The sequence below is a fragment of the Panicum hallii genome, chromosome 2, assembly GCF_002211085.1.
Source record: "Panicum hallii strain FIL2 chromosome 2, PHallii_v3.1, whole genome shotgun sequence".
NCBI lineage: Eukaryota > Viridiplantae > Streptophyta > Magnoliopsida > Poales > Poaceae > Panicum > Panicum hallii.
The window spans coordinates 8,599,630-8,610,370 of NC_038043.1; the positions used below are offsets into that span (position 1 = coordinate 8,599,630).

At 47.6% G+C, this 10,741-nt stretch overlaps 1 long non-coding RNA gene and 1 pseudogene across 1 annotated transcript; both read right to left on the reverse strand.

The window, feature by feature from the left end:
• Positions 1 to 3,552: 3,552 nt before the first annotated feature.
• On the reverse strand, positions 3,553 to 9,958 carry LOC112880853 (annotated as a pseudogene).
• On the reverse strand, positions 8,111 to 8,972 carry LOC112883451. Its single transcript, XR_003226847.1, has 3 exons — positions 8,703 to 8,972; positions 8,363 to 8,490; positions 8,111 to 8,252 (listed from the first exon to the last, which is right to left on the reverse strand). It is a non-coding gene; the product is annotated as an uncharacterized LOC112883451 (long non-coding RNA).
• Positions 9,959 to 10,741: the final 783 nt, after the last annotated feature.

Here is a 10,741-nt window from a genome sequence, read left to right on the forward strand (position 1 = left end):
CTCAGCCGGCATGCTCCTTTGCCTCAGCAGGGCACGTGCCATGGCGACGACGGTCTGATTCCGTCACTCCACCACGCCATTCTGCTGCGGAGTGTATGGTGCAGAGAAGTGGCACCCGATCCCTTCATCGACACAGTAGCTGGCGAAGTCCAACGAGGTGAACTCACCGCCGTTGTTGGTGCGGATCACCTTCAGCGTTCGCCCGCTTTGCTTCTCCGCTGCTGCTTGTATCCGCTTAATAGCCTCTGATGCACCAGACTTGCTCGCTAGGAGTACCACCCACATGTAGCGGGTAGCATCGTCGACAAGCAGTAAGAAGTAGCGCCGGCCTCCAGGAGTCACCGGCGTGATCGGTCCACAAATGTCCCCATGGACAAGCTCGAGCGGCTTCTCAGCACGATACTTTGCCTGCGATGGGAATGGGGCATGCCGGTGCTTGGTGACGACGCATGTCTCGCACAACTGCTTAGCGTTCTTGAGCCTTGGCATACCGCGCACAATGTTATTGCGGCCCATCCTGTTCAGCACGTCAAAGTTGAGGTGTCCGAACCTCTCATGCCACCGCCATGCCATGTCTCCATGTCGCACGGCTAGGCAGATTGGTCTTGCCACTTTTGCCTTCAACACGTAGAGGCGGTTGGCACCACGCTCAACTCTTGCGAGAAGGCGATGCTATTGGTCCCAAACCCGGAGCACGCCTTCTTCAATCAGCACACGCGAGCTTGTTTCGTCGAGCTGCCCGATGCTGATGATGGAGTTGCGCAGCTTGGGGATGAAGAAGACACCAGCAAGTGCATGGTGCTTATCGTTCCTACCGGAGAGGATGACGGTGCCGACACCACAGATCTCGACAAAAGAGTCATCACCGAACTTGACCGTGCCTTGCACGCTCGTGTCCAAGTTGGCGAAGACATCGGCTCTGCCTGTCATGTGGTTCGTTGCTCCGGTGTCGAAGTACCAGCCATCATCCACTACCTCTTCAGATTCTCCAGCGGCACCAAGGACTGCATGAGCATTGCACTCGTCGAGGTAAATGGGCTTCTTGCTAATTGGAGCAGAGGAAAGGGACGTAAGCTGCGCCATAAGTAGCGTTGGCTCATCCACCTGCTCAGCCTGGGCAAGGTTGGCCTACGCACGACATGGCTGGCGGTAGTCCTTCGCCCAATGCCCAAGTTTGCCGCAGTTGTGGCACCTGTCCCGATCATCTCTGCCATCAAGTTGTCGGTTGTTCTTCTTGCGCGGCCTGTGTTGCCGCTGCCGGTTACTGCCACCGCCGCCTTGTTGAGGCGGCCTGTTGCTGGTCTCACCACTACCCTTCTCCTTCATCCGAGCGAGCCACTGCTCTTCAGTGAAGTAGAGTTTGCCGCCGGACAACAGCGGCTGCTCTAGTGCAAACGCAGCGTCGCTGCGCTCGTCGACGGTCTTGAGCCTGCCCGTCACTTCCTCCACCGAGAGAGTCGCTGTATCGAGCAGAGTTTCGATTGACAGCGGAATCTGGGAGTACTTGGATGGCACGACGCGTAGCAGCTTTTCCACTGCTCGCTGCTCATCAACGGGTTCACCATAGATGGCGAGGGAGCTCATCAGGCTGGAGAGGCGTAGTGCAAAATCATCCACCGCCTCACCCTCCTTGAAGCCGAGCAGCTCCCACTCACGGCGCATCTTCTGCAACGTCGACTTGCGGACGCGATCGTCGCCAACGTGGAGGGAGCGGATGGCAGCCCATGCCTCATTCGCTGTTTTCTTCATTGCCAGAGGCCGGAACATCTCTGGTGGCACAACGCTGAGCAGCGCTTCAAGTGCCATACGGTCCTCTTGGTAGTCGACATCGTCTTCTTCAACAGCTTCCCACATACCACACGCCTGGAGCTTCACCTTCATCACCAAGCTCCACTCCTTATAGTTGCCTTTAGTCAGCAGCGGGAAAGATGTGTTGCTGACCTCCTTGATCACCCGCACCTCACGGATTCTTCCACCGCGGCGAGTTGCTGATGGAGATTGCCGGCGATAGGTGCGAGGCTGATCCTCATCACCTCGAGCACCTCGACCGGTTGCAAATATGATTCCTGCTCTAACAAGGCTCTGGTACCAATTGTTAGATTCTTTAGCTTAGGATCACTTCTGTTCTGTTAAGAACAGGAGAGAGATATGAGAGGAGTGGTTTTGTGCAGTGAAGCTAACAATGTATATTTCTATGTTACACAAGCTTAGATACACAAGAGGGGTACATGTCCTTTTATAGGAATTTTAGGTCGGTGCTACAGTATCACTACAGTAACTGACATTATGTTGGCCTGCGCAAAATTTTAGGTCGGTGCTACAGTACCACTACAGTACCGACATTATGTTGGCCTGCGCTTTACAGCTAAAGCAAAATCTAAATTTACTACTAATATCAGCTGTCAACAGCTGCCTATAACTTAATGGCTAAGCAAAGTACATCTGACCCTACTGGTCAAAATAAAACAAAACTCATGGATTATCTCACACATGCTTTATGATGAGCTGAGAACCTGGTAAGAGTTGCCTGATCTGTTGTTTCTCTCATTCTGTTGCCCTCTTTTTACTGTTGGGAATCTTAAAACATCGGTGAACAAAAATTAAAAATGTGGTACATGCAATGTTTGGTCGGGAGATAGTTACAGCCATACATGGGGTTTTGGGACGACGCCATTCTTTATCTGCACGTGACACTATTCCACGATAATAATTTGATGTATGATTTGAGTATTTGGCACTTACGACTTAAATCAGAGGAGGTATTGAATTATTTTGCCAATAAATTTCAGGACCGCACATTGCTCTTTCCGCATCGGCCCTATCGTGATTGTTGACGAACCATTTACAACAAGTTTTCAGTCGTACTAGATTTATGCCCGTGTATTGCTACGGGTGGTAAAAAGATTTCTAGCCCAATACATAGAGCATAAAAAACATGATCTTGTTGCTTTGAGGCTAATTGAGATTGATAAGAATCATGTTTTTATATAATATAGTGTCAAAAGTTTAAACATGGCACACTAACAGATAATATAGTTTGAACTAAAGGAAGCAAGCTACACCATTCAAAGTTTTTTCTTGTTTTTTAATTGCTAATAATAATTACAAATTTGTTATTACTTTGTGATACAAATTTGTCATAAGAATTATTTATTATAATTGAGTGTCCATGCGTTACTACGAGTGGCAAAATCTTTTCATGAGATTTCAGAGTAATTTTAGTCAACTAAAACACATAATCAATAACGTTGTTCCAAAGAATTATAATCCACTTATTATTGAATATGTTTGACACAGGAATCTCTACGTAGCTCATAATTTCAAAATACATAAAGAAAGACACATCTGTGGCTGAACCATTCAAGTCTTTCTCAACCTGCTGAGCTGATCATATCACTCAATTAAAGAGAGGTCCACAATATAAAACTAACATATGGATCAAGAAAATTGCTCAAATAAGGATTCGAGTCTGGCCATCTAGTATGGCTTGACTTATCTACTATCTCAATTTATAGTTGCAATTAACAATGCAACTATAAAAAATTTTTCATCTGCTTATTAACAGGCAAGCCTTATTCATTTATATGCATACCAACAATCATATGTCACTGGTTTCTAAATAAGCTACATCAGATTTCTAAAGCAAGCAAGTACATCAGAGGTTTCTAAAGCAAGCGACATAAGCTACATCAGATTTCTAAAGCAAGCAAGTACATCAGAGGTTTCTAAAGCAAGCAAGTACATGTCGCTTGCTTTAGAAAACTGATGCAGCTCTTGGTGAACTTCTGAAAAACAAATTGAGCCCCTAATGATGCCCTATTGTCCAACAGTAATCGCCTTTTTTGGTTTGTCAACCATGAAGGGTTGCAGTCATTCTCACACAAGAATTTCATAACCCGTAGAACTCTTGCACTACGAACAAGAAACATGGCTATCTGGAGCTCATGCTGTTCGTTCAGTGTCAAAACCTTGTCAGGACTGTTTGCAAGCTGCTGCAGCCCGAAATCATTGAGAGTTTGGGCATGACAGAATAATGCAAATGCTTCGGCCCTTTTGCCAGCAGAACTATATGACTTCACCAAAAAGAAACATCTGCACAATTATTCAAAGTGAAACTTGTAAGGATAATCCAATGGGCATTATATATAAGTTTTCTAGCATATCAACTGAAACCTTGCTAACCATCAGAACGATTATACAAATGGGGTGATTTGGAAAAGGATAGTGTAAACTAACTATGCAAGTGATTTTCATTAAGCTTTTCGATAACCTGATTGTGTTTTGGTATATATAGATAATTGGTGAATAGCCAGCAGCAAGGCATACAAACCAACATGTCAAAGGGTGAAAAACTTGCAACCAAAAAATAGTTCAGGAACAGATTTATCACCAAAGGAGAGACAATGGATGTGAAGAAAGCTGGTTGTTAAAGAGTTTGTTATCCTTGGGATAGAGTATTACAAACCTCGCAGCTCTGAAAGCCAAGCCTTTCAGCTCATAGTCATGAATAAAAGAGTTCTTTTTTTTTTATTTCTGCCGGAGCTAACAAAATCTATCAAGTCCGTTGTATTCTGCAAAAGGCAGTTTCCCACCAGCAAAAGCACACAAGTCCAGTAAAAAAACGTGAGAGCATCTCAAAAGGGGCATGATAGAAAGCAAGCATACCTGAATAAGCAGATCATATAGCTGAACAGGTTCTTCTCTGGCTTTGTGTTTCTCTCATTTTTCTCATCTCGTTACAACAACAACAACAACAACTTAGCCTTTTGTCCCAAGCAAGTTGGGGTAGGCTAGAGATGAAACCCACAGAAAACAAGAATAAGAAACACAAAAAGTGCACAAGCCAAAGGAAGACTTAGGGGTTAAACAAAAAGTAACAAAGGTCACGGTTCAGGTACATTAATTGCTAATCTCCAAGCGCTCCTATCCATAGCTAATTCCTTAGCGATATTCCACTCCTTAAGGTCTCTCTTAACCGTCTCGTCCCAAGTTAGTCTAGGTCTACCTCTACCTCTCTTTACATTATCGCCCCGCTTTAAAACTCCACTACGCACCGGCGCCTCGGGAGGCCTCCGTTGTACATGTCCAAACCATCTCAACCGATGTTGAATCAACTTCTCATCGATAGGTGCCACCCCGACCCTATCTCGAATCTCTTCGTTCCGGATTCTATCCCTTCTTGTATGCCCGCAGAACCAACGCAGCATACGCATCTCTGCTACACTCAGTTGCTGAACATGTCGCCTTTTTGTAGGCCAACATTCAGCACCGTATAGCATCGCTGGGCGAATCGCCGTCCTATAGAACTTACCTTTTAGCCTCTGTGGCACCTTCTTGTCACAGAGGACGCCCGAAGCCTGCCGCCACTTCAACCACCCGGCTGAAATTCTATGTCTAACATCTTCATCAATGTCTCCATCTTTCTGAAGCATTGATCCTAGATACAGGAAAGTATCCTTCTTGGCCACCACTTGACCTTCGAGGCTAACGTCCCCATCCTCATGCCTAGTCGGGCTAAAGTCGCACATCATATACTCGGTCTTGGTCCTACTCAGTCTGAACCCCCTCGACTCTAACGTGTGTCTCCACAGCTCTAACTTCATATTAACCCCTACCCTACTCTCATCAACTAGCACCACATCATCAGCAAAGAGCATACACCAAGGGATATCACCCTGTATGTCCCTTGTGACCTCATCCATCACCAAAGCAAATAGATAAGGGCTCAATGCTGACCCCTGATGTAGTCCAATTTTAATTGGAAAGTCACTGGTATCGCCATCACATGTTCGAACACAAGTCATCGCATCCTTGTACATATCCTTGATGAGGGTAATATACTTAGTTGGAACTTTGTGTTTTTCCAAGGCCCACCACATGACGTCTCTCGGTACTTTATCATACGCCTTCTCTAGGTCAATAAAGACCATGTGTAAGTCCTTCTTCTCCTCTCTATATCTCTCCATCAACTGTCGTACTAAGAAAATCGCCTCCATGGTCGACCTCCCAGGCATGAACCCAAACTGGTTTTGGGTCACCCTTGTCAATCCTCTTAGGCGATGCTCGATAACCCTCTCCCAAAGTTTCATCGTATGGCTCATCAGCTTAATCCCCCGGTAGTTAGTACAACTTTGAACATCTCCCTTATTCTTAAAGATCGGTACTAATATACTTCTCCTCCATTCCTCCGGCATCTTGTTTGACTGGAAAATTAGGTTAAAAAGCTTAGTTAACCATACTACCGCCCTCTCGCCCAGGCATCTCTACACCTCAATGGGGATGCCATCGGGACCCATCGCTTTACCTCCCTTCATCCTCTTCAAAGCCTCCCCGATCTCTGCCTCCTGAATCCTCCTCACAAAGCGTCTGTTGGTATCATCAAATGAGTCGTCCAACTCGAAGGTAGGACCCTCATTTTCCCCATTAAACAACTTGTCGAAGTATTCTCGCCATCTGTCCTTGATCTCCTCATCCTTCACCAGAAGTCGATCTGTCCCATCCTTGATGCATTTGATTTGGTTTATGTCCCTTGTCTTCCTCTCGCGGGTCCTAGCTATCCTATAAATGTCCTTCTCTCCTTCCTTCGTACCTAGCCGTTGATACAGATCATCAAAAGCCTGACCTTTCGCTACACTTACAGCTCGCTTTGCAGACCTTTTCGCTAATCTATATCCCTCGATGTTGGTTGCGCTCTTGTCGAGGTGAAGGCGTTTGAAACACTCCTTCTTCTCCTTAATAGCCCTTTGCACCTCGTCATTCCACCACCAAGTCTCTTTCACTTCCTGCTTGCCTCCCCTACTCACACCAAACACTTCTGAGACCACCTTCCGAACACATATCGCCATCTTTAGCCACATATCATCTACATCTGCTCCTTCTTCCCAAGGCCCCTCGCCTAGCATCCTCTCCTTAAACGTCTGAGCCTCTTCCCCTCTAAGCTTCCACCACTTCGTTCTCGCAATCTTGGCACGTTTGTCCCGGTGGGCACATACCCGAAAACGAAAATCCGCCACCACAAGCTTGTGTTGGGGGACAACACACTCCCCAGGTATCACCTTACAATCTAAGCAGGCACGTCTATCCTCTCTCCTAGCAAGGATAAAATCGATTTGGCTCGAGTATTGTCCACTATGGAAGGTCACTAGATGGGACTCCCTCTTTCTAAAGAGGGTATTCGCTAACAGCAGGTCGTAGGCCAACGCAAAATTCAAAACATCCTCCCCCCCTCGTTCCTACTACCATACCCGAAACCCCCGTGTACTCGCTCATATCCTACATTAGTCGCACCCACATGGCCATTGAGGTCTCCTCCTATGAAGAGCTTCTCACTGATAGGCACGGTACTAACCATGCTATCAAGATCTTCCCAGAACTGACTCTTGGAGCTCTCACTAAGATCTACCTGAGGGGCATAGGCACTGATCACATTCAGAGCCAAATCTCCAATAACCAACCGCACTAGGATAATCCGGTCGCCTTGCCTCCTAACATCTACAACTCCATCCTTAAGGCTCTTATCGATCAAGATGCCTACACCATTCCTACCCGAGGTTGTCCCCGTGTACCAAAGCTTGAAGCCAGAACCCTCCACTTCCTTCGCCTTCTGGCCCTTCCATTTAGTCTCCTGCACGCATAGAATATTTACACGCCTCCTAATTGCTACATCGACTAGCTCTCTTAACTTACCTGTTAGAGACCCTACGTTCCAACTACCTAGACGAATCTTAGTTGGCTCGGCTAGCTTCCTTACCCTTCGCACCCGTCGAGAGGAATGCGAAGACCCTTGCTCATTTTTCACTACACCCGGGCGCAGATGTAGCGCGCCACAGAGGCTGCGACGACCCGACCCTTGCTCACTTATCATCGTACCCGGATCACGATACGACGCGCCCCTAAGGGGATGACGACCCGGCCCTTGCCCATTTAACACCACACCCGGGTTCCGATGTAGCGCGTTGCTAAGAGGGTTACGCCCCAACGAATTTCTTATGGGTTTCATTTCCATTAGAGTGGCTGATTTTTTACGCTGGTTCGCCAAACCTAACACAACCCTCCACATTTTCTCATCGCGGGCTTGGGACCGGCAACGGCAGTGTTATTTTTCTCTCATCTCGTTGCTATGTAAATTTACTTTTAGCAATGCTAGCAAGTAACTGGTTGCATTCTATTGTCCTCAATCCTAAAACAGCACTAACAGCCTTGTCAAGACCATTCAAGTCATCTCTTATATTCTCAGCATTGCCAGCAGAAGCCTACAATTTGGAATTTATTAGTTAAAAAAACAGTAAGCATTGTATATCATATCTCTAGTATAAAATAGATTGTACAAAATATGACCAGTAAAACAAAAAAAGTTCTGTACCAGGTCATTGCAGATGCAGCTCCGAGCATTATGGTATGCAGAAAATATTTTATCAAAAATGCCAAGCTTTTTGTCAGCAGCAATTGATTCTGTGGCGGAACCATTCAAGTCTTTCTCAACCTGCTGAGCTGATCATATCACTCAATTAAAGATAGGTACACAATATAAAACTAACATATGGATCAAGAAAATTGCTCAAATAAGGATTCGAGTCTGGCCATCTAGTATGGCCTGACTTATCTACTATCTCAATTTATAGTTGCAATTAACAATGCAACTATAAAAAAAATTCATCCGTAATGCTTATTAACAGGCAAGCCTTATTCACTTATATGCATACCAACAATCATATGTCACTGGTTTCTAAATAAGCTACATCATTGCTTGCTTTAGAAACCTGATGAGCTCTTGGTGAACTTCTGAAAAACAAATTGAGCCCCTAATGATGCCCTGTTGTCCAACAGTAATCGCCTTTTTGGTTTGTCAACCATGAAGGGTTGCAGTCATTCTCACACAGGAATTTCATAACCCGTAGAACTCTTGCACTACGAACAAGAAACATGGCTAGCTGGAGCTCATGCTTTCTCCCTCTGTAACCTTTCATAATCTCACTCTGTGTGATTATCCATCTCATAATTCAATATTTCCATGCTCTGGGGAACAACCATGTGAGACTGCAACTCAACAATAAAATCCATCAATATAAGCTCTAACCAGGAGTGAACAATCAACATTTTACTCATAGGCAGTAACTACCGTGACATAGAGCATCTCCAAGCAGGGGAAGCACCGGAGGAAGTCCGCCACAGGCTTCACCTGCGGCTCCACCATCTCCAGCACAAGCGTCCTCACGCACCGGAACTCCACCGATAGTCTAACAGCGCGCATCAGGCGAAACAACTGGAGCCAAGCTGCAGCTCCGGGATCCCGACCCCCAAGTAGCTGAGCATCTGCAGCCTCGGCGCATGCACTACATTTATCCATGGGCCCCAGTTGATGCCGTGCGCGAGCAGCCTCTCCAGGGCGGGCGCGTCCTCGACGAGGTGCTCCAGCTCCTCGGCACCCTCCAGGCCGCGCCGCCGCGTCAGGGAGACCGACACCGTGAGGCTCCGCAGGCTCTGGGACCGCACGAACCCGGTAGAGCGACAGGCTCGCGAGCTCGGGGCAGCAGGCCAGGAGACCGTGGAGGGCGGCGGAGGAGGAGGCCCGGGAGAGGCGGAGGGTGAGCTCGGCGAGGTGGGGGAAGTAGATTTTGCCGCCGCCGCTGCCGGCATCCTCGGGGAGGTGGCAGTTGGTGAGCTCAGCCGAGCGGAGGGAGCGGCAAGATAGGAGTGACGGCGGGAGGCGCAAGGGCTCGTCGGATGAGGGCCGGAGGACGAGTTCCTGGAGGCGCTTGGCGGCGAGGGAGCGGAGCCGACCGCGGGTTGGGGGAGAGAGCGCGGCGGGCCTTCGTCGCCGGTGTGGAAGCAGCTCGCCAGGTCGGAAAGAGGCGCGGCGACGGTGGCGGCGACCCCCGGGGGGGGTGGGGGGGGGGGAGCAGCGGGGCGACGGCGGGGCGGGCGGGGGAGAGATCGGGGGCGACGGCGGCAGGGAGCGACGGGAGAGAAAGGGGCGACGGCGTCAGAGAGCGGGGAGGAGGGGAGGCGAGCGCGAGGGGGAGGCGAGCTGGGAAACCGCTCTGCTCGCGAGTGGGGGCAGAAGAGATGAGGAGGCTGCCCGTGGCTCTGCCGGCGGAGCCACGAGGTGTCGACGAGGACACTACGTCCTTTTTGGTTGTAGAGATTTATACTGAAGAAGTTATCTTGCTTGCAAGCTTGACATTATTTTCTATCCAGATCGACAACGGTTTGATGATACCCACCATGAAAATGAGGCGGGACAAAGTGACAGCAAAATACTAGAGAGAGAGAGATCGAAGCGTTGTTCAAGTGAGATTGGAGTGTTCGTGCGTGTGAGTGCAGACAGCAGCTGCAGTAAGAAATCGAGAGGATATATAGAGAACGATACGTCTTATCTGATTGAAACAAGGCTGTTGCATTTAATAAATAAATAACTAATACTAGATGTGTACTCCCTCCATTCGAAATTGTATTTCGTTTTGGCAAATCTAAATATATAAATTTTAATACGCACCTAGATAAACACTATATCTATATGCATAGCAAAAACTACGTATTTAGATTTGCCAAAACGACCTATAATTTGGTATAGATTTGCTAAAACGACCTATAATTTAGAATGGAGAAAGTACGTACTAAGTGTCGGTGTTTAACCGGCTGCCCATCGGGGGATATACCCAAGGCGGTAAGTTTTGGCTGAGGAGACGCTGAGATCAGGAACTCGAAGGTACAAGGAACACAAAACTTAGATAGATTCGGG